This window comes from Miniopterus natalensis, chromosome X (genome assembly GCF_054644295.1).
Source record: "Miniopterus natalensis isolate mMinNat1 chromosome X, mMinNat1.hap1, whole genome shotgun sequence".
In the NCBI taxonomy this organism is placed as follows: Eukaryota; Metazoa; Chordata; class Mammalia; order Chiroptera; family Miniopteridae; genus Miniopterus; species Miniopterus natalensis.
Window position 1 is genome coordinate 11571694 of NC_142103.1, and position 24988 is coordinate 11596681.

Below are 24988 nucleotides of genomic sequence, written 5' to 3' on the forward strand. Positions count from 1 at the left end.
GTGGCACATGGGTAAATGGGAGATAATGTGAACATTGCATCCAGAATGACCCTTATACTTTTACATGTCTCAAGATATCAGCTCCTTCCCCAACCCAATGGAAACTCATTTCCTTTTTCATATACCAATGTATGCCCCAAATTTAGGCTCTGATTCTTTCGAACATGTCTTTGAAGAGAGCTGCTCTTACCCGTCAGGCCTGGCAGATTCCCCCCAAGGACCTTTCTCTCTGCTTAGTCCCACAGGAGCCTGTTTGATAGATAGCGATAGAGTAGGCCAGGTTAGATGACTTTGAAATTAGACAGACTTTGCTTCAAATCCTGACTCTATTGCTTAATAGCAACATGATTTTGGGAAGATAAACTTAATGAGACTCAGTTTTCTCATCCATAAAATGAAGATAATAATAGTACTTTACGAGATTAAATTACTTTATAACACATCTGCATAAAGCACCTAGAATAGTGCCTGACTCCTAGCAGGTGCCTGCTGGGTGGTACCTGTTATTAGGATCAAAGGCCCTAACCTGGTCCACCTGTAGTGTCACTTGTCTTCCTTTTAGATTTATTGTCTGTACTCTTATAAATTTTATTCTTTGGTGACTGGTGCCCAGTGTGAGCTAATTACGGCCCGTATGCTCAGCCTGTGCCTGAGCTCTTTGGCCTAGTGGGCACTTTTGACTCGCCTCAGTGTAGGCACCACAGCTGATCTATTCCTTATGATCCCTGCTTGTCCCCTCAGTCAACCTGGACCCTCTTGACCTCCCCCCTGCACTCCGGCTGTAGCCTTGTTCCTGTTCGCCGAGGCCCTGTTTTTTTTTTTGCCAGTGACTATTTTCTGCTTTATTTTTTGGGTACGTTTTAGGTTTTGAACGATGAACATGTATTACTCGTTTAAGAAAACAAGGATGTCATGCTTGACTGGAAAATGCATTTGTTTGGGTTCCACTGGGCATAGGTCCACTGCCACCAGCCCTTTCCCTCTCAAGGGAAGGCCTGCCCGTGGCTTGCCTCAGTGGCCTGACTTCTCTTGGCCTGCCTTCTCCTAGTGTCACTCTCAATTCAACACCAACATCGAATTGCTGTTTTATTTTTTCCCGCATTTTAGATTCCCAACTATGTCCTATTCTGTTCAGGAGAAAAGGGGCCCCGTTTTTACGCATTTGTTTTTCTTTTTTGTGGCAAGTATATGTTTGGTCAACAACTTTATTCTGATGAAAGAAAAGCCAGTTCTACTGCAGTGTCCAAAGTAGTAGTCGCTGCCAGGTACGGCTACTTTAATTTTAATTACAATTTATTAAAATCCAATGAAATAAAAAAAAAATCCAGTTGCTCCGTTTTACTAGCCATGTTTTAAGGGCTGGTGTGGCTAGTGGTTGCTGCGTTGTATTTCAAATATGGAGTCTAGACTAGGAGAGGATAAGTTGTGTCTTTAATAACAGCATCTAGAAAGTCTGCTAGGAAGAGAATGTGAAATGTCAGATGAATTTACCTCTGGCCTGAGAGTCAAAGGGAGACCAGTAAAACTTAACTGTCAAGGGCATGGACTTGAGAGCCAGATGACCTAAGTTAAAAGCGTGCCTCTGACATTTACTAGCTGCATGTCCTTGGGTAAGTCTCCTAGCTTCTCTGTGCCTACTTCTCTATCAGCAGAGTTTGGGCAACAGCAGTGCCTGACTCATAGGAAGACTCACGTGAGGACTATATCACACACACACGCACACACAGAATTTTGATAAGCCTTATATGCATGTTTTTTGTTGTTGTTCTTGTTTCAAAAACCAGATTTTAGGGCAACTGTCTACCAGCAATACCGTGTTTATAAATTATGAGCAGATAAAGCAATGGCTTAAAAAACAAAGATTTGGTAATAATGTAAGTACTGTCATAGATGAGAGGAAAGAGCCAACATCAGGTTGCGGGTCTTACACTTGGGACCCTGGTTAGCTTCCCTAGGAGAGGAGGAAGTGGTCGTATTTTATGTCCATGTTAAGTGTCAAATCCTGGGCAGATCTCCCAGGTGAGGGTGGAACGAAACAGCAAAAGAGTCAGGCATGGTCAGAGGGGAGTATTAGGCTGGAAAATCAGATTGGAAAGCCATCTCTTTAAAGACAGGAGTTGCAGCAGGTGTGAAACACCCACTGAAGGATGTATCGAGAAAACAAGCTGAGTTTGGTCAGGGGGAAGAGGTAGCAGTCGTGCTGGACAATCAGAAGCTGAAAGAACCAAAAAAAGTACAGGAATAGGTTAAAATTCCTTCCTCTTGTCTTTCCCCCTCTCAGTGTGAGCATACTACCTGTAAAGACAAGGGGACCAAGTCATGTTGTAATGAGGGTCAACAATATTTGAGCCTCAAAAGACTTCTTTCACTGGCCCATCTCAGGATTTAGGTGGAAGGATTGAGTAAGTGCACTCCTAAAGCATTCGGGTCACTCCAGCCCAGGCTAGTCCAGCTTTTGTTGGCTGGGCTGGAAGACACCCTGGGCAGACATGTTACCCTTGGTCCCCTTTCTCACCTAAAGGCCATCCAGCCTTCAGTTCCCTAACTTCGAGAAAAACTCTTCAGGCCAAGTTGGCCCTTATAGTGGGAATGGACCTGACTGATAAAAATGCAGATGCACTGTCCCCAAGAAAAATAAATCAAATGACATATCTAGTTACCCTTGTATGGCTACAACCAGTACAGAGTCACTTGGTTTATAATTATTTCCACTTAACACTTGAACTGAATCTTAAAAAAACACCCTGGATGACATCAAACAGTCTCCGCAAAGACGGAGAAGAAAGAGAGCAGTTGTGATTTAAGCATGAAAAGTGGAAAAGGGGTTTGATCAAGATAACAGGACACTACAGTGAGAGCCAGGGCTTACGCTTGAAAAGCAGGTTTCACTGGGCTTCGAAAAGAGTTGGCAGCGCAAAATATATCGGTTAAATAGATGAGCATTGGATGGTCGTGATAAGGATTTTGGATTTCACACTGGTGGTGGTAAACTATTGGTGGGGAGCTGGAGAGAAAGATAAGATTTTCAGAGAGAAATACAAGAGAGTGTTGACAAGACTTCATTGTGTTTGGGGGGGTGAGAGCAATGGGGGAATCAAGACTGACTCCCTTTTGCTCCACAACCCCTCCAACACTTGCTTTACTTGTCATGTTGTTGATAATAGTCATTGTAACAAAAATGTTACCAACCCCCATATGTTTGGAAATTAAAAGCATGTTTCCATTTAACTCATGGGTCAAAGAGAAAAATCATAGAATTAGAATTCATCTAGAACCTAATAATATAGAAAATAGTGCATATCACTGTACAGTGGGAGATTATAAATCAGGCATTAAAGGGAAGTCTATAGTCTAAAATGCTTACATTAGAAAATTTAAAAGGCTGAAAATTAATGTTAAACATCCAATGTTAGGCTTAAAGAAACAACAGTAGAATAACAGCAAATATAGTACATGTAGGGAAATAAATATAAGAGCAAAAATGTAAAGGTTAACGTGCTTTATAAAGTAATAGTTTCTAATATTTTTGAATGTTCAGGCCACTTTGGGAATTTTAAAAGTAGTCTGTAATATTGTAGTAACCTTGTATGGCGACAGATGGTTACTAGACTTACTGTGGGGATCACATCATAAGGTATATAAATGCTGAATCAACATGTTGTATACTGAAACTGATATAGTATTATATGCCAATTATAATAAAAAATAAATTAAAAAGATTAATAGACATCCTAATTAAAATCAGATCTTATTATATTGGATTTTTGATAAAGAAATATAGAGCAATAATGTTTTAAAAAGATAATATGCAGTGTGAAGGCATATAATATAAAAAAATAGAAACGATATGGTGTGATCATATTCTCTCTTTATTTTGGTCATTGAAACTCTCCTATCGCATTACTTGAATCCCTACGGGCAGTGCTAATAATTTGAGATGGCTTTCCACTTACTTTAGTCTAATTTTGTGGGTGCTGTTAGGAAAAAAAATAGCTGGCTGGAATAAAATTGCTGTCTAGATACCAGCTAGCCCTGATATTATCGGCTCTTGGAGGGTTTTCAGAATAATAGATGAGATAATAGTAGGTTTTTAAATTCCTAGTTTAGATTAGATTTTGCTGCATTCAACTCCAGTGATTTTGCAGAGGCTGCTACGATTCAGTTCTCTTGTGGATGAATTTCCCACCTTTTCTCTTCTTTCTCCATTTTCTCAGCAAATAGAATCTCTCCCTTCCCCTTTCTCTCTTCTCTCTCCCTCCCTCCTCCCCTCCCTCCTCTTCTTTGGCTCTTTCCTACACGCCCACATCTTTTCTAACAGTTGCATAGAAAGCGGACAGGCCGCCAGCCATCCTTGTTGGAAGCTCAACTTCCAGCCTATTGAGTGCAGATCGTGGAAATGCACCGTGGGCCCCTGTTAGAGGCCATTCCGGGCAAACCAACACAGCGATTACTATATTTGAGAGAAGTCTTCTAAGATCCTTAGAAAAAAACAGCCAGAATATATCCATGCATCCTTGTTGGATGAACTCTTTCCTTTGCCATGTTTCCTGAAATGTTCTTAGTTATTCCTGTGGGTTAAATCCTTTCTTAAAGTGAAGATTTATCATTTGTAGAGAATGAGGGGATGGGCTATTTTTCCAATGAAGCTATTATTCATCATTAAACCCCTCACTGTGACAGTGGGTTCTTAGAGCTATGGGTGACAATGGATAGTTCGGGAATGGACAGGAATTTGGATTGGTAATAATCGGAAAGGCAGGGCTTCAGGTTTCCTTCCACCGGTTCCAATAGACTTACTACATTTGTATCTATTATGAATTTAGGGCTTCTATATAAGATGTAGTTAAACAAGACATTCAGCTAAGGGCTGAAAAGTGTTTGAGAATCACTAAGAGGAAAGTCATATGTTTTTGCACTGGAAAGGATCATAGGGATCATGTCTTCCAAACATCTCATTTCATAAGGAAACTGAGGCATAAACGGCTTATGTCATTTATTCAAGGCCATATACCTACTACTGGCCATAACCTCATGATCTTGGCTCTGAACTCATCCCCATTTCCCAGAAATACTCCTGTGTTTTTCTTGGAACCCTTAGACGAATTCTACTACAGCAGAGGTAGTAAATCCATGACCCATGGGCCAAATCTAGCTTGCAGACAGATTTTATAAATAAAGTTTTATTGGAACACAACCGCATCCATTCTTTTCTTTTTTTTTAAATGGTCTCTGGCTATTTCTGTGCTACAAAAGCCAAGCTGAGCAGCTGTGACAGTGACCATATGGCCTGCAATGCACAAAATATTTCCAGTCTGGCTCTTTACAGATAAAGCTTGCCAAAGCCTGAGCTGGAGCCTAAAGTCTGTTCTAGCCTCTAACGTCTCACTGAACGGAATCAGAAGGAACAAACAAATGGGTTCGGTCACCTGTTTTGTGGCTTCATGCCAGCCAAGCGAATCCTTGAAATGGCCCTTTTCCAATTAGCCTTTTCCTTGATTGCCAGTTTCCAAGTCACAAGGTTGCTGACGGCTCCCTCTCACCCACCGTTTGCCAGGCCATCTGCATACAACTGATCTCCCTAGTAATAATTTTAGCACTATTTCTGCTCACTCTCAGCCTAGCTTCAGATTTCAAAGGCCCTGCATCTATTTTTATTAGAAGACATTTTGCAAAACAGATATTCAAAATACAGCAAGATTTTTATTTATTTATTTTTAATGGAGAAGCTGCTTCTTCACATGGAGCCAAACTCCAGATGGCGAAGTGCCTCATTTGCCTTGTGGCCTGTGAGATATCCTGCACTAAATGCAGAGGTGGGCCTGGTGACAGTGATCAGTGTCCCGAAGGCTCTGGTAGCTTAAAGGAATACGTCTACCTATCTGCAAGCAGTTGTCCAGTCCTGACCCCTGACTAGGGAAGGACTTTGGGAGAGGAGTGGGTGGGGATTTAAAGGGCTGCGTTGAAACTATAACTGTGCTTCATTCAGAGCCTGTGGTGGGTTTTTTTCTGGGATATATACTAAACTTTGATAATACTTTTCAATATTGTTAGCTAATGCTAATAATAGCATTTATGATCTGTCCATTCTTTGCTACATATGTAATGTGGGAAATCGGCATTATTTTTCTTTACATTTTATAGGTGATGAAATCGAGACTCAGAGAGATCAGGTGACTTGCCCAAGGTCACACAAGCAATAAGCACCAATCAGTTTGGAACCGTAATTATCTGATTCCAGTGCCTTTTTCTTTTAACTAGTTCACTAATCTGATTTTTGGTTTGCTCTCTACAGAGACTCACTTTATTTTTTAAAATGTTTTTTTAATTTAAAACAATTTTTCAATTACAGTTTACATTCAATGTTATTTTGTATTCGTTTCAGGTGTACAGCAGAGTGGTTAGACAATCATACTTTACAAAGCGCCCTCCACAATATTTCCAGTAGCCACCTGGCACCATACATAGTTATTACAATATTATTGACTATATTTCCGACGCTGTACTTCACATCCCCATGAGCAAACAAAATAGAAACAGACTCATAGACACAAAGAACAGACTGATGGTTGCCAGAGGGGAAGGGGTTGGGGGACTGGGTGAAAAAGGTGACGGGATTGAGAAGTGCAGATTGGGAGTTACTAGCCTGATTTTTTTAAATGAGCAATAATAGAAAACCTTATGATGCTAAAATGCAGAAACAGAAAATAATCTTTCTTGAGACCAGCTGAATTTTAGAATTGCCCGGCGGCTGTTCTAAAATGGTTCTACTTGCTGGTCTTCTACATATAAGACATTCAGGTTATAGTCAGAAATTGGCAGTGTTTTACAGTGGCTGTGTTAAACCGCTCCAACCGACCTGTTCTGAGTAGGTTCCAGGGACTGTGCTGGGTTCCAGTCACCTAGAGGTGTCACTAACTGTCACTGTTCTCAAGTTGCTCACGGATTAGCCCTGAAGATGCTCGTGGGTGATTAACAAGCATTTGTTGAATGACGAAGGAAGCGCTGGGGATCCTGTGGTGGCTGAGAGGGACCTGGGGCCTAGCTTCCTAAATCTCACAGGTCAGTCGGTAAAACAAACATGTAGACAGATAGTGAACGTGTTGGATAATAAAGAAAATAATGGAAATGGGAGTAAGGTGGGGAGTTAGGAATTTGGCAGATAAACCAGTTGGGGAAGCGCATTTCTTCCAGGGAAACCTAGATGTGCAAACTCCTGGGTATTTGCAAAAGCCCAGTGTTTCGGGGGGTTGCAGGTAGTTCAGTCTCCTGGGGATGAAAGGGGCAAAAGAGCATGACCTGGGCACGCAGACTGGGGGAAACAAGGTGTGATCTCCATGGCCCCCATTTAACCAGCATTTACTGGGCATCGTTTGTGCAGGGCACTGGAATATGACCTGCAGGAGCCGAGAGAAATAGTAGGTGTTTCTGGAAAACCCTGTTCTCGAGATAATAGTCTGCTTCTGGGGGTGGGAAAAACTGGGGTGCATCATAAGCAAGTGCACGCGTGTGGCCCACGCTGAATATTGCAGTTCTGGGGTTTGGAATGGGCTTTCCTGACTTACATAGAAAATTCTTATTTTGTCTCTGTTCTTCTAGTCTTCTACTTATCTTCCTTTATACCACACCTCTCTTTTTGTTTCTGTTTTTCTTTTTTTAATCCCTACAATTTCTTCTCCTCTTGTATGTACTTCACCGTCTTCTCCCTTTTCTCACTTTTTTTCCCTGGGACTGTTAGGGAAATCTCCAGAGTCAGTCTCCCTCCCTCCCTCCCTCCCTCCCTCCCTCCCTCTTTTCCTTTCTTCCCCCTCTCTATCTGTAAGAGGTGAGGACTGAGAAGGAGAATTAGAGAGAATAGAGTAATTTTTTCAGTTATTTTTCATTCCAGTCTCAGACACAGAGAAATGTCACAGTCCCCTCATGTGCCAGATTGAAGGGTTTTGGACCTAAATCTAAGTTGTGCTCTTTGAAACTTCTGTACAGTCCTGCCAGGGCGCTATCTCACATTCCCTTAGAAGTTCATGGCTCTCTCATGTCCCCCCCCCCGTCAATGAAAAGGGACTCACATTTTATTATCGCTGCTAGTTCTGAATATTTGCTTCCACCGCCTTCGCATTCTGCCTGGCCTCTCTCGCTGTACCTTCCTTTGTTCCATGTCAATCCCGAATTGGGAGCCCGGTCACATTTCTTTTCTTTCCACAACAAATACTCACCTATAGAAGCTTTTGTGTGTGGGGAAATGTCACAGCATCACCAATATCACAGTATCACAAGCCGCCTTTTATTCAATTTCTATGCAGGGAAGTTTCACTTGCTTTCTTTTTAAGCTATTTTTTTCCAATCCAGGCCCTCCTGGTTTCACCTTTTATACCTAATTGACCATTACGATATTTTGTTAAAAATAGTATTTCTTTTTTGAGGGATTCTGTCCAGTTATTAAAATAGCATTTTCCTCCCGGTGTAAGAATAGTTTCAAAGCATGCCTTTTCTCCAAGGGCTCTGCAAAGCCCTGAAGGCGTCCCTAAGGGACCGAGGAGGTGATGGAGGCCGAGGCAGGAGGGCGGCACCCTCCCACAGCCCTGCTTCTACCAAACCAGCTTCACTTTCATCTCTTTCACATATTTATTTGCTTGACCATTTGGGGTGAAGAATAATTTTCATTCCTAAAATAAAATTTGAAAACCACTGCTTTCACAGCTGAAACTTACTAACTCCCAATGATAATATGAATTACAGATATACAAATTTGTTCCAGTAGAAGACAGAAAATATTAGGGATGCTGGATCTACTCTATTTATTATTATTATTTTAAATTTATCTTTATTGTTGAAACTATTAGAGACGTGCCCCCCTTTCCCCCCCATTGATCCCCTCCACCCATTCCCCACCCCACCCCCGGGCCTTCACCACACTATTGTTTGTGCCCACGGGCTATGCATATAAGCATCTAAGTTCTTTGATTAATCTCTCCCCACCCACTCCCCACCCCCCTTCCCTCTGAGATTCGTCAGTCTGATCCATGCTTCTGTGTCTCTGGATCTATTTTGTTCCTCAGTCTATTTTGTTTATTAGATTCCACCTATTTATTGAAAACTGGTTCAAAGCAAATGAGGGTGTTTGGAGGTCATGGCAGATCGCCAAGGTTGACACAAACGAGAACAACAGATCCTCTGGAGAACTCATCAGAGGCTAAATCCTTGGTAGAATGGACTCTGGGGCACAATGACATTCCTAGGAAGAGAAGCCTTTTCTATTTGTGGCAGACTTTGGAATCCTGCTAGATCATGTGTTTGCATGGGACAGGAAGACTTGCCTAAGGGACAATTAAAGATACAGCTGCACTTGAGAAGCCCAGCTCTTAGTCTCCTGCCTTTACTTTCACCAAGATGTGAGTGATGCACAGTTTGGCATTTAAGTTTAAGACGATTTTACTCTCCGATGCCATCCTAGAAGCTTGTTTCCTTGCCTCAAATACGCCCCGGTCCTGAGTGTGCTTGCCTGTGGGAGATGGGACTCCAGCTGTCTCTCAGATAGATTGGTTTGATGTGCTGCTATGATTTAAGGAAAATATAATTCTATTAATTATGCATTTCTTTTTATGATTAACTCTTGTATGTGTAATTAAAAATAACTGGTAGGTTTCCTGGAATTTAATAGAAGTCTATGGTGTTTTGGCTTGTTCTCAAATTGAGGTCATTTGCACACGTGTATCTTCTTTCATTTATGGGTTATTATCTCATCTAAGGTAGATGTCGTGTTGGGTACATCTTTGTGTCCTTCATAGTCCTGGGCCTTTGTTAGGTGTGCAGGAATAATTTGTGGAATTGACTTTGTGCTAAAGTGGACAGCGGCCCACCGTATTATTCCATGTGAAAGAAAGGGGGCCCTGTTGAAAATAAGTTTACATTGTTAGGGGATTAACTCTTTGCGGTCGTATTAAATTTGGACATGGGTGTCGTACTGGTCGGAATTAAGAGCTTTCAGAGAAATTATGAACTGATACATGAATGAATAAAGTTAAGATTCGTACGGTTCCTTGCTGTGGTGGCTGAGAGCAGACATACGACCGGAACGGTAAAGAAGCTTTGGTGGCTGAGAGCAGACATACGACCGGAACGGTAAAGAAGCTTTGGTGGCTGAGAGTAGACAAATGACCGGAACGGTAAAAAAGCTTTGGTGGCTGAGAGTAGACAAACGACCGCAAAGGGTTAAAAGGAAGGGAACTGACACCTTTATGAACTTACTATGTGCTACACACCATCCTTGGAATCCTCTCTATGTCCTTTCGTTTATTGTGCTTATACCCCAATGCCACAGCTGTTATGATCGACCATTGGCTCTTCCTTGCCATGACGTTGCCTTTGTGTTCCATCTAGTACGTGTACTATATGATTCAAAAGGTCCCATCTTGCCTCTGCTGCTATGACTTAGTCATTAGGACTTCCTTTACGGCTGTGACATGAGAGATGGCATCCATTCGGCTCCCATGAGTTAGTTTTGGCACCACCCTTTCTGACTATTTTTATTGGGTTTAACAAGTGTGCTTTACTGTATTCTGGGACTATCACAGGGCACAGAGCATTAAAGGGGGAGCAGTGAGACATACAAATAACCTTGGTACCATGGACTTCAGGTAACCTCCAGATATAGGTCCTTTCTAACCAATACCCTGCCCTTCCTGGTTCTCTAACTAGTCCTCGCTTTCTAGTTCCTCTAGGATCAGACCCCAGAGCAGGTTAGGGGTTTTCCCTAAGCTCACCTGACCATTGAAAGAACTGCAGATTCTGTCTTGCCCCTAATTTCTTCTTCAGCTTGCAAAAAACAGCACCTCAAGCCTAAGGCTCTTCTTGAGCCTCACAGATATATCTGTTCACAGTTCTCAGTGTCACAGAATCCTTCTCTTGCTTTTAACTGCCTCCCTTTTACTTGCTTTTCCTTCCATACACAGGCCTGAGCTCCTTTTATCTCCTGTCCTGCTGGCCCCTGGCAGCACTTCAACCCAAGCTCTGTAGTTAACATGCATCTCTATGTGTTTGCTTCTCTAAGTAGTTCCACGGAAATCACAGAATAGGGAGAAGGTCAGATATTGAACAGAAAGACCTAGACAATGGGGAGAACATTTCTTCCCAGCAGGTAAACTCAGATGTGAAAATCTAGATTTATGCAACAAATAAATCAAGGGATAATTTTTCACTTTACAGGATCCACCATGGGGTTCCTTTAAATAGCTGGTTCCCTTAGTGCATATTACAATGGTATTCTATTGCAAAAAAAAAAATAAAATGAAACGCAAGTGAAAGTTTTCAGAAAATAAGCAATTATTATAATACCTGGTAAATTTTATAGATTTTTTTCTGCTTTGAAAATATTTTGTTAAATAGACTCAGAGTTAATATATAAGACACTCCAATACAATAATCCTAAAGGGAGGCAGGGTTTTGAGTGAGATCAGTATTTCTTCCCATAAACCACTTACAGCAAAAGCTCCTGTGATACTTTATTTAAAAAGTTTTTATTAGTTTTAGAGAGAGAAGAAGAAAGAGGGAGAGAAAGAGAAACATCAGTATGGATCGGCTGCCTCCTGCATGCCCTCTGCTGGGGATCGAGCCAGCAACCTGGGCATGGGCCCTGACCCGGAATCAACCGGTCGCCTCCTGGTGCCTGAGTGGACCCTGGGCCACTGAGCCACGCTGGCTGGGTGTCCTATGATAATTTTAAAATGTAAACTCTCTAGTGGAAAGGACTGAGAATATGTACTTTGACAATCTTCTTCAGATGATTATAATTCACACTGATGTTTTTGAGAACCATTGGACTAGACTTTTTCCTACCTGTCTTTCCTTGGTTTCAGGAAAAGCTTGTGTGACCTTAACTGTTTTAATTGTCTTGTCAGTGAGGAAACATATACTAAAATTGGAATTTTAAAGAAGGGGATGCTAGGAGCAGGAATATGTGTTAGTATGTGTTTATTCCTGGGTTTAACAACAACAAAAAGTCTTAAAATATATAAAAAAAGATCTGAAAAATGTTCTTATGTACAATCGTCTCACTTTTTAATTTTTTTAAAATAATTTTTTATTTTTCAATTACAGTTGGCATACAATATTATATTCGTTTCAGATGTACACTCCAGTGATTAGACATTACATAACTCATTAAGTGATCATCCTGAAAAATTTCATACCCATCTGTCACCATCCATAGTTATTAGAATATTATTGGCTAGCCATGGCTGGTGTGGCTCAGGTGGTTGAAATGTTGCCCCATACACCAGAAGGTGACAGGTTCAATTCCTGGTCAGGGCACATACCCAGGTTGCAGATTTGATCCCAGCATGCGGAAGGCAACCTGTTGATGTTTCCCTCTCACTTCGATGTATTTCTCCCTCCTCTTCTTTCTAAAATATATTTTTAAAAGCTAATAAAAGAATATTATTGACTGTATTCCCTATGCTTTACTTTACCTCCCCATGATTATTCTATAAATACCAATTTGTATTCCCTTCACCTTTTCCACCCATCTTCCCAACCCCCTTCCCATCCAGCAACCATCAAAATGTTCTCTGTGTCTATGAGTCTGTTTTTGTTCTACTTGTTCGTTTATTTGGATTTTTAGATTCAATTGTTGATAGATACATATTTATTGCCATCTTATTTTCATATTTTTGATTTTGTTTCTTATTATTCCTTCTGGCCTGAAATGTTTCTGTTGAGAAATCAGCTGGTAGTCTTATGGGAGCTCTCTTGTAGGTTACTAGTTGCTTTTCTCTTATTGCTTTTAAGATTCTCTCTTTGTCTTTAAACTTTTGCTTTTTAATTTTGATGTGTCTTGCTGTGGGCCTCTTTGGTTTCATCTTGTTTGGGACTCTGTGCCTCCTGGACTTGTATGTCTATTTCCTAAACCAGGTAAGGGAAGTTTTCTGTCATCATTTTTTGAAATGTGTCTTTATTGTTGAAAGTATTACAGATGTCTCCTTTTTCTCCCATTGATCCCCTCAACCCCACATCCACTCCCTCCCAGGCCTTCACCACACTATTGTCTGTGTCCTTGGGTTATACTTATAGACATAGAAGTTCTTTGATTAATTCCCCCCCCCCCCGAGATCCCTCAGTCTGTTCCCTGCTTCTATGTCTCTGGATCTATTTTTTTCATCAGTTTATTTTGTTCCTTAGGTTCCACATATGACTGAGATCATGTGATACTTGTCTTTCTCTGACTGGCTTATTTTGTTTAGCATAATACTCTCCAGGTCCCTCCATGCTGTCTCAAAGAATAAGAGATCCTTCTTTTTTACAGCTGCATAGTATTCCACGGTGTGAATGTCCCACAGCTTTTTTATCCACTCATCTACTGATGGGCACTTGGGCTGTTTCCAGATCTTAGCTATTGTAAATTGAGCTGCTATAAACATAAGGGTGCATATATTCTTTCTGATTGGTGTTTTGGGTTCCTTAGGATATATTCCTAGAAGTGGGATCACTGGGTCAAATAGCACCTCACACCTGTCAGAATGGCTCCATCAACAAATCAACAAGTGACAAGTGCTGGCGAGGGTGTGGAGAAAAGGGAGCCCTAGTGCACTGCTGGTGGGATGCAGACTGGGGCAGCCACTATGGAAAACAGTGTGGAGGTTCCTCAGAAAATGAAATATGGAGCTGCAATTTGACCCAGTGATACACTGTTTTTGGTTCTATTCCTCTAAAATTTCAAGTTAATTCCCCATACATTACCTTTGAATTTGCAGTTTTCCCTGCCTAGAATGGTTTTTACCATAATTCTGATTTCTGCCTGGCAGGCTCCTTCTCACCATTCAAATCTCAGATCAAAAGTCATTACCTCAAAGAAACTGTCCCTTTACCATACTTTATAAATTTTCAATAGCCCTAATTCCTCATACCCTTTAGCCTATCACCCTACTAAATAAATTTTCTTCATATTGCTCACATAATCTAAACTTAGATTTTTCTTGGTTATTTTCTTCCTTACTAGAACATAAACTCCCTAAGTTCAGGAGCCTTATTGTTAATTGATGAAGTTCTTGTGCCTTAGAGAGAATTAACATATAGTGTCAATGCATATTTGCTAACAAATAATGAATTCAATAAGTGCTAGCAATGGTCTCCCCTAGTCTAATCTCTTCACAAATCTCCATCTGTCAAAATATTCTTGATATTTTTCTCTCAGAGAGCCGTTTTCTAGTCTAAAGCTCCTACAGGCTTTTATAAGGAATTATACCCCAGATAAAAGCATTGCCTTAAGATCGGATCAGCATCGTATATTACAGGTCAGATACAGAAGGGGTAGAATTTTGGGTTAGGAGCAAGATAGAAGGGACTTGAAAGGGAACATTCTGGAGAAAGGGTCCCTTCTAGGGAAGATAGATCTAACTGAAGTACCACAGTCGCCCATCCAGTCATTGGGTGCACTGAGAGAAGCGAAGGAAGGCCCTAAATACCAATTGTGTGGACTTCCAGCTTGCCAAGGGCCAAATCTGTAATTTCTCCATCTTCCAGTTTGTAAACAGTTTTCATTTCACATCCAGGCTCAGCACCTGCCCTCCTTTCAGAAAACTGTCTTTTCAAATTCCTGGAACTTATTTATCATTTTCTTACATGCCACAACCAGTTGTATCTATTGTTGCATTGTCCTGTTGACATAACATAATCTGCCGTGACAGATGCAACTATGGGATCTCAGTGACTCATAAATGGGAGACGACAGAGGGTTGGATTCTGAAGTGTGATGGCACATGCCTTTGCTGACAGAATCTTAATGACCAGATGTGGTTCCAAACCTCCATTTGTGAGCTGAAGCTTTAGTGGGTGGATATAGGCTTTTAGCGGAGATTGTAGGTTTAGTAACAGACTGAGAACATGCTGGGAACTGAAGGCACCATTGGGACCTGTGAGCCAAGCCCTCAAGATGTTTACCAAAATACCGATAATAATAGCTAATATTTACATGGCACATACTCTGTGCCAGGCACCATTTCTAAGTGTTTCACATATGCTAGCTTATTTAATCTGCAAAATCCCATGAGTCAGAAAAAACTATCATCACAGAGGCACAGAAGAAAGTGAGATGCAGACTGGGTAAATGAACTGCCCAGAGGTACCCAGCTTAGATCTAGTGCACATTGAAACTCAATTCTGGCTGCCAAATCTGAACTCTTTTTTTTTTTTTAAATCCTCAGCAGAGGACATTTTCTCCATCGATTTCTAGAGAGAGTGGGAGGGAGAGAGAGAGAAACATCGATGTGAGAGAAACACTCCAATTGGTTGCCTCCCAAATGCACAAGGGCCAGACCACACAGGCTTGGACTGGGGCAGGGAACCTGCAACCGAGGTACTTGCCCTTGACCGAGAACTGAACCCGTGACCCTTCGGTCTGCGGGCCGATGTTCTAACCACTGAGAAAACCATCCAGGGCAAACCTGACCTCTTAATAATGACTATCCTATACTCTATTGGTAATCTGGCATGAACCAAACTGTGTCATAGTAGTGGCGGTAATAATCATAACAATGGCAATAACTGTCATCGTTTTGTGCTCTGACCTGTGCCAAATACTTACCTATATTAACAAATTTAACCCTCACACTGGTTCTATAAAATAAGTCCTATTAGAGTCCTTGTGTAGAGATGGGAAATGTGAGGCTCTGACAGTGCTCACTGTCTCGCCCAAGGTCTTGTACCTAGGAAGTGGAATGACCAGGAGTTGGGCCCAGCTTTCTCTAAACCTGGTTACTCAAAAAAATCAAATCCTCTGACCACAAGGCCATGCTTCAGTTAGATGACAGGCCAACACTAAACGGTTTCCTTTGTCTTACAATGAGGCTCTCTGACAAGGTGGGAGAAATCCGTGACTTCCTACCCCTCTGCTGTGATTTGGGGGGACAGCCTTAGAGTGCACACATCGACCCTGCGTTCCACACATCTAGCCAATTAGTCAAAACCAGCAGTCTGCCTAACCCTGGGCCCGGGGGGAAACTTCTGTCAGATTTCCAAGGCAAGCCTTCTTCCTCCTTGATACAATCCCAGTTTTCTCTGTGCTGTTCTTCATCCGCGAAGATAACACATCCTACCTACTGTCCCTCCATGTTACTTCAAATTGGTTCTGTTGCTCTTGGGATGAAACAAACTGATGCTTCCAATTTTTTCCACTCCCTGTTGTGAGTTTTAAAACAGCTCTTCAAGATCAGGGACTCGGGCTGTGGTCAGAATTTAGGATCCCAGTCCTGTCCGAGGTTAAGGTTGGAAGCAGTGATGAGCATAAGAGCGAAGTCATTGCCACACAGGGGGATTATACCCAGACTTAATAGCACTGCCCTTTAACTAGGCAGTTCCCAGCGAGGCAGCAGGGACTTTAATATTCTGCTCTTAGTGCCATTTGCAAGGCAATTCAAATCCTTCAATAGAGTTTTTCCTGCTCCCCACCTGCTGCCATATATTTGAGTTGCCTGCTACTTCTACCCCTCTGTGAAGTGTGCAGGGAAATGAACCTGTTTTATTTCCTTCAGACACAGCAGTCAGCGGCTCCCTGTTGGGAGAGTGAGACAAGGCAAGGGTAGGCCATGCCGGCCACCTGCCAAATGAAATAGGGTTTTATAAATCCATTTGACCCCACCCCACCCCACCCCACCCCAGGTCATCACCCAAGTGACCTGGGAACATCTGTAGAAGGCTTATCAGAGTTAGAAACCCACTCTTTTCTCCACACCCAACACAGAAATATTGCCCCATCTATCAGGAGGGAGGCTCGGCTATGGGCTCAGTTGGAAGCTGCTCTCTGCCTGCCCCCTGCTTCGCTTTCTAATGACTTTCCTTTGACATTAGCTGCACTCCACTGCCAGTGGGCCCCTTCGCCCACTGTGGGGGGACTGAGACGGGCATGCTGCCTTGGTTTTATGAAGTAGCAGCAGTGCCTTCTTGCCGTCACTGCGATATTAAGGTCAGTGCTTTCCCAGGGAAAACACAGTCTTTTAAGCCTTAAAAAAAAAGCATCCGATCCTCTTACAATAGCTTCTGCCACAACAGTAGACCTGGACTATTGATGGCAGAAGGGAAGGAATTGTGAAGAAAGCGATCGCAGGAAGATGGGTGGGAGAGATGACGCGTTGCCCTTACAGGAAAAAGCACCATTGTCAACTTTAGCTACTTACAAAGCAACGGCGCCCTGTTCCCTCCTGTTCCCTCGGAGTGTTTGTCCTGCTTTATCGCCTTCACCCCATGTGGGCCTTTGTCTAGGTCAGTGAGTTTCAAGGGAGGGGAAAGTTTGTCACTCTGTGTGTATTTGGGTAATGGGAGGGCAGGGGAGCAGTGTGAGGACAAGGCGGTATCAAAATAGGGCGGGGAACGTGGCAGATATAGAAAAAATATTTGATATAACAATTTTAATGGTAAAAAGTAAAATACAATTTTTTCTTGTGCGATGGAAATCAGTAGCACAGATACTTTCTCAAATGGTCAGGTAGCAAGCCCCTTTAAGAGGCTTTATCACAATAAAGGTAAAAGTTATGTTATATGTTTATAAAAGGAGGTAAGAGGTAACAACAGATTGAGAAAAGCAGCTTTCTCTCTTTTTTTTAAAAAAAGTTTTTATTGATTTCATTGAGAGGAAGGGTGATTTCAGAGAGAGGAAGGGAGAGGGAGAGAGAGAAACATCAATGATGAGAGTCATTGATCGGCTGCCTCCCGCACACCCCTGCTGGGGATCGAGCCCCCAACCTGGGCCTGTGCCCTGACCGGGAATCGAACCCCGATCGCCTGGATCCTAGGTCACCGCTCAACCGCTGAGCCACACCGGCCGGGCGTTAAATTCTTTACATTAACCTAATTTAATCTTCCCTCAGAATAATCCTATAAAAAACATTTTTATTATTGTCATTAGCAACTTACAAATCTGAAAACAGGCTCGGGGGAGTTGAGCCTCCTTCCCAAAGTCCAGCGGTTTCCATGCGGCGATGGCTGGGTTCGAATCCAGGCCTTCTTGACTTCAGATCACGGTCCCCTCTGCTCTGTCTCACTGATCCCTGCTTTGCCAGGTTTATTACTGTTACTTCATAATGTTTCCATATAGTCTGGGGGAAGAATCGGGGCCTCCCTGCGCCACAGCACGACATGAATCGTGGCAGGAGCCCGGAGAGGGGGTTACTTTCCCTCGGCCCTTCCTCAGCCTGCGCGTCTCTCCTGTGGAGCGCACGGGAGCTATTGTCCTGAGTCGCCAGTGCAGCCCTGTATGTGATGCAATGACCCGAGTTTGGGGAAATCCATCCTGTCCCTGCGCACTGCGTGGGGAACGTGTCCATGAGGACCAGAAAGCAAAGGAGTCGAGGGCAGGACCAGGAAATGTGAAGCAATCGATGCAGTTGTTAAAAAGAACAGCCTTGGGGAGCAAGCGCTGTGGGGACATGTGCCAGTGAGTGGCCTTGCTTTGACTGTGGTCCCACCGTCCAAAGGTGGCACAGGGCTTTGTGGCCGTAGGGGATGAATCATATCCTCTCCCCATCCCAAATTTCTCCTGAGGTTCCCCCTTGGAGACATTTCATGCCCCCATCTCCCCTCCACGCGTTGGTCTGTGCACTACTGGATGTGACCTGTGTGCCAGGCTCTGTGCACCGAATGCTGTCCTGGTGATTGATTGTCCATTTGCTATTGCATTGCTGGTGGGGAGATTAGACTGGGCGTTAATCTCTACAGGAATAAGCCTTTAAAGGTATTTATTGGAGCGTGTGCAGCTTTTGCCAGCTTCCTTTGGTTCACTGGCCTGCCACGTTTGGGCCACCATTGCTTGGGCTGCGTTTCCTCCAGCACGGCCAGTGACATCTTTCTTTTGGGAAAGCTTCATTTCCCTTGGCCAGAGCTGATGTCACTTTCTCTTTTTTATGAATTTTCTGAATGAAAACTCTTTCCCTAATTTTTCTCAGTGTGATCATGAGACCACTGCTTCAAAATCACCCGCAATAGCTGGTGTTAAAGTGCAGATTCCCACAGCCCATCTCAAGTTTAAGAAACTGGAATCTCTAAAAAGTTGGTCTTTGGGATCTGCATTCTCATCACACTGATGTTAAAGAACCCGTGCTCTAAATGTTTCTCTTCCCCCATTCCGAACAGGTAACCTGACTCTTCTTCCATCTTATTGTTTTCTACTTCCAGAGCAGTTTAGTGTCTCCAGGAGATGCTTGAGGAGAGCTTTTATGTACCCAGGAATGAACTGCGAATCATTTAAGAGAAATACTCGGAAGCCATTAAGGTAATTAAAGCAAATGTATATCATCCAGGCCCTGAGGAGTGCAAGGGCAGTTAGGAGAAGCATTTGTGGACAGTGCCTCTCGTATAGACAGGGAGACCCCGTAACTAGATCTCAATGCCAGCCTCTAACCCATTCACTAGCAGCACTCTTCTCATTTCCACTCAGGCCCACAGGCTTGTCAGTGGGGCGGCTTTCTACATCCCAGTTCATCAGCTCTGCTGGAATGTGGGGACACTTTTACCTACAAAATAAACTTACAAACACCTGGCCCTAAAGGCAGAGTTGGGAAAGGGAAATGGATTTCAGTTTCCAAGTGTAATGGCTCAAGGTTGCTAGCGTCCACTTAGGATGCAGGATACTGTTATATTGGAGTACACCCCCGGCTCTCAAGGTCATGTGCAAAGCATGGCTAATGCGATGCTAAGAAAGAGTAATCTCATAAGGGAGAGTTTCCAAGCTGTAGACGTGCCATGAAGATGTTTAATGCAGTTTGTATACTTAAGAATCATCGCTCACTTTTACTTGAAGTTACTGACACTGAAAATATCTAGTGCTGGATAAACCGACAGAAGTCCAAATATTAATTAAATTAGAAAAATAAAAAAGCAATTGCCCTAATGAATCACTTTGTTTATCTCAGGTAGCCATATTATTTATAGTTCACACTGGGGAGATTTTGAGAATGGAAAGCCAGGACATTAGGCATAAGCTGATATGTAAGCAAACCTTATTTACATGCCATTTAGCCTTAGCAGGCAAGTTCTGACATAGTCTCCTTTCCCAGTCGGAGTGTTTGGATACAGAAACACAAAAAGATTTGGGGAGGAGATAAATAGAAAATCAGTCTTTTTTCTTCTTTGTTCTGAATAATGAGACTTTTTGTCAAAAGTAAACACTGGATTCTTAGGATATATGTGCGCCCCTATGTTCATAGCTGCGATATTTACAATACCCATGATCTGGAAATAGCCCAAGTGCCCATGAGCAGTTGAATGGACAAAAAAGCTGTGGTACATTTATGCAGTGGAATACTACACAGCTGTGAAAAAGAAGGCTCTCTTACCATTTGGGACAGCATGGATGAAGCTGGAGATTATTATGCTAAATGAAATAAACCCTTCAGAGAAATACAAATACCATATGATCTCACTCATATATGGAATCTAATGAGCAAAATAAACTGATGAACAAAACAGAACCAGAGGCATGGAGCACTGGAACAGACTGAGGGATGCCAGAGGGGAGAGGTTTGGGAAGGACCAGATGAAAGAAAGTAGAGAGATCAGCCAAAGGATATATATATATATATATATATATATATATATATACACACACACACACACACACACACACACACACATATAGCCATGGACACAGACAGCAGTGTGGTAGAAGACAAGGGAGAAGAGGAGGTGGGACAAGGGGGGGAAGCGGGGGCATCTGTAATAGTGTCAACAATAAAAATAAATTAAAAATTTAATTAAATTTTAAAAAGAGCACACTAGGAATATGATTACAGGCGACTGGATGACCCTCCACTATGGCAACAGTCAGCATTTTTCAGCCTACCACAAGCAAGTAAAAAGTTATGAACATTACTCTATTTGAGACCAGCTGTTAAGTTCCATTAAAAAAAATAACTGTAGAATGCATATGGGCCATTTCACGCTCCAGTTTGGCTTCAGGATTTGGGGGATTTGAAGCCCAATTAATCTCAGGGAAATCCTTTACCCTTCAATTCTTTTCCTCTATCATTTCAGATACACCATCACGCACTCCAAAATGTTTTCAAAGGCACAAGAGCTTATGCACATATGTGCACTTGCACGCGCACACACGCATACTGTGTAAGACTAGCGACCAAAGTCAGCCTGATGGGGATATCAGGACCTAGCGACAGAAGTGTGGCCCAGTGTCGGAGTCCAGCATGGAGGGACATCATTCCGTTTCCCCTCTTCTGCAGTGTGCCAGCTGCTCAGTGGGAGAATCTGTATCCCTGAGGGAACGCGGGGAAGAACGTCATTGGATCATCTCCTTCGTTTAGCCTGTTCCTCCCTCTCTGTTGCCTTCCCTACATCCTTGCTGCTGGAGCAGATCTTCAGCTTCCAGCAAACTGACTTTCAAATTTCCGGTGAGTGAGTGCTGGCCTTCCTGTCATGGAGAAGATAGAGCTGAAGTGGTTATTTTATGCAAATGCAGGGTTGAAGGGCCCGATTTAGAGCCCCAATACTGCATAGTAAAAATCATTGTCAGCTCCTTTGACTTCCATGGGTCTCGGGGACCCATCAGCCTCTGTATCCCCAGTCCATGTGAAGGCTGCCCAGGATTTAGCTGCTGTTTGTCGAGGATCATGTTGAGAAGTTGATAGTGAACTTTGAGGAGTTGATGTGCAAAGAGTATTTAATATTGATTTCCTGTCTGGACCATTGGTCCCGGGGGCTTAGACTGCTTCAAGGATATGAAAGAAGATATTGCAGATATTTTTGAACACCTTTCTCTCCCAGGGTCCTCTCTAGGGAGTAGCCTAAGGTCAAAAGGTGATCAGGGTATCACTTTTTTTGTATTTTTAAACAATTTTTATTCTGTTTTATTTTTTTAATTAAATTTATTGGGGTGACATTGGTTAATAAGACTATGTAGGTTTTAAGTGTGTGTACATTGCTATGATATAGGACATGTATATTGCATTGTGTGCCTACCACCCGAAGTCAAATAATCTTCCTTCACCATATATTTGGCTCCCTTTACCCTTTATTATCCCCCCACCCCCTTCCCTCCAGTAACCACCATACTGTTGTGTGTGTCTATGAGTTTGTGTTATGTCCCCGCTATGAGTGAAATCATATGGTTCTTAGCTTTTTCTGGCTGACTTGTTTCGCTTAGCGTGATACTCTCAAGATCTGGCCATGTTGTCTCAAGTGGCAGTGTTTCATCTCTCTGGTGGCTGAGCCGTGGTCCACTGTAGGTATGCACCACACCTTCTTTGTCCAAATTGTCTGTCAAGGGGCACCTTGGTCACTGTGAATAATGCTGCAGTGAACATGGTGCCTGTATGGCTGCTCCGTGGAATTAATTCCTTGAAGTGGGGCAATGACTTAGTTACCACTGTGTTTCTAATCCCACCAATAGCCTGACATCTGAAGGTGTCCAACAATGTTCGTTGAATTGAGAGTCAAGACATTTAAAAGTGGTTTGTCTGTTGCAAACCAGCATAGTGCTAGATCCCACAGTGTTTTCATAGACAGTGTGTATAAATCCCTCACGATAAATTCATTCTTTAAATTAACAAAATATAAATATCAAATGCCTATTATTTTTCAGGTATTAAGGAAATAATAGGGATTTTAATGATTTTGATTTGGAGAGCTGGAACACATGTAATATAGGTGTCACATCATATTCTGGGCAGGGACAGTTTTATTTTGTCATTGACTAAGCCCCTGCTTTAAACTCACACAGCAATCTCAACTAAAATGAGCAAAACTCCAAGAGCAAATCTGTGATACTTTACTCTAGATCTGTCCCTTTCTAGATCCCCAACACACTCTTCCATAATAGCTCTGATGTCTCCCCATACCTCCCACCGCAGTACAACAGGAGGGGACTCATCTCCCTGCTCTGGGTGAGGGACATAAGATCAAGGAAGACTTTCTGAAGGAGGCTGAACTTAAGCTGGGCCTTAAGGGATAGATAGAAATGAAAGGAAGAAATAAGCCAGAAAGAAATATTTGTGAGAGCAAAGATACAAAGAGTGTAGGGATGTGGTTACCAACTTTACTTTGAGCTGTGATTAACTGTTGTGGTCTGGGTTCTTGACACCCTCTGTATCTCCAGAGATTTTGATTAAGAAAAGGCTTTTTTTTTTTTTTTAAATCATCACAAATTTCTTCTACACACTTGACCAACTTTCAGTTTTCCATTTCAGTGATGTTCTCCATGCTCATTTGCTAACAACAGACGATCCATTTCCTTCCCCCCTCCCTGACCAAGCCAGACCCAGTAATGACACAGCACAATCCTCATCTCTTTCCAAAAGCTCTTTTTGACTGAAGCTGCTAGATGTCTCCCCCCCACTGTGCTGAACTATGATCTAAAGCACTGCTTTCCAAGCGTTTGGAGACGGGTCGTAACAGCTTATTTTAGACAATGAAAGTTACAGGTTGAGGAAAACCCCAAATCTTCTTTGAATTTCTCATACTGTTTTGCACAGTGCCTTATACATAGTACATGCTCAGGAAATGTTTATGAAATGAATTTGGCTTCACGTAGCAGGCTGACCTTAACGAATTCTTTCCTCTTGGCTGGAATGGGGAGTTTTGTGTCCTGAGTACATGTGCGATCATAAGAATTTCAATAATAGAAATTGAGCATGATCTAAAGAAAAGGAATGAATGAAAACAGACTATCTTACAGATATTCTGGCTTGTGTCTCGGCCTGCATCGTTTATGATGGATTTAGAACCTTTTATGAGAGGCTTCCTGGCAAGGAGAAACCATCCATCTCTATAGCAGTGACTTCCCCATTTTCCTTATTAGAGTTGTTAAAGCCAGAAAGCTATGCCAAGTATGTAGGCATGTGTGTGTGTGTGTGCGCAGCTGCTCGTCTTTGCATATTGAAAGCATTACTAAGGCGCCCTGTTTATGTTCTATTGCACTAGAATTTCTTGCATCTTTAATGAAATTCACAACCAGGAACTCATATCTTCCATTTTATTATTTTGTTGGATAGCATCTTTCAGGGTGAGAGAAATGCCTTTGTCTTTTTCTGAAATTATTCTTTACTTTGGGGCAGAGGGTAGATGGTCATCGAAGGAAAAGAAAGACTCTGAATCAGAGCTCCCAACTACCGTAAGGGAAATATGTGGTGACCCTTTTAATTTTTTAATTAGGACCAGAATCCTGAACACCTTTTATGTTATTCTGTTCTTGAATCACCATCTCAGTAGAAGCTTGAAGTTGTTCTTAGGATCAAGGGCAGGTCTCATCCACCAATGTCAAAGCTTCTATGCATCGTTCTGGCTCCAGGGAAACCTCCGACTATCTGGTTTCCCTCCTCTTTTAGGCACATGTGAAGATTGTCTTTAGCAATCTTATGTGAGCAGCTGTTACATGCATCACTTCAGCATGGTTGTGTTTAGTTGCTGGCATTCGACTCTCCAACCTTCTTTTCCAGCCGCTGACAAGATCGTGCAGGCAGGTGTTGCTGTGGAAGTCTAATAAGCCATCACATGGAAAACAGCCACCCCGGAGAGTTACCTGAACCAATAGCACCTTTTGCATGTGCAAAAATATAAGTAAACCTGTGTTGTTGGAAGCAACTGAGCATTAAGGATGATTTGTTATTTCAGCATAGAGTATCCTATCCCACTCTAAGGACCAAATAAATATTATTTTTGCCCTTGTGGGGATCACTTGCAGCCAAAGAAACATGTTATTTCTCTCTTTTGTCTGCACTAGTTCACTTATTTATTCCCTAAACGGCATGAATTGTGAATGGTCAACACAGTGCCATCTTCTTAATACATTAATTACATCCTGCACTTAAATGAAAAATTTCCCTGCTGAGCTGTGCTCCTGAAGTGAGGTAGAAGGTCAAATTTCTCTGCCCTCATTTCTTCCATGTCTGGCATATAGCAGGCACCCAAGAAATATTTACTCAACTTGATGTACTATGAGAATATCCTATTCTAAGAAATTTGGCTCTATTGGACCAGGTTGATCCTTGGAAAAACGGTAGCA

General features: G+C 42.4%; 1 long non-coding RNA gene across 1 annotated transcript in view; it reads left to right on the forward strand.

Annotated features, from left to right (window-relative positions):
- Window positions 1-21301, forward strand: part of LOC107524979 (uncharacterized) — a 277367-nt gene extending 256066 nt beyond the window's left edge. Inside the window, exons 2-3 of the long non-coding RNA XR_001602020.2 lie at window positions 19153-19249; window positions 21213-21301. This is a non-coding gene — a long non-coding RNA (uncharacterized LOC107524979). The remainder of the gene's footprint in view (window positions 1-19152; window positions 19250-21212) is intronic.
- Window positions 21302-24988: the final 3687 nt, after the last annotated feature.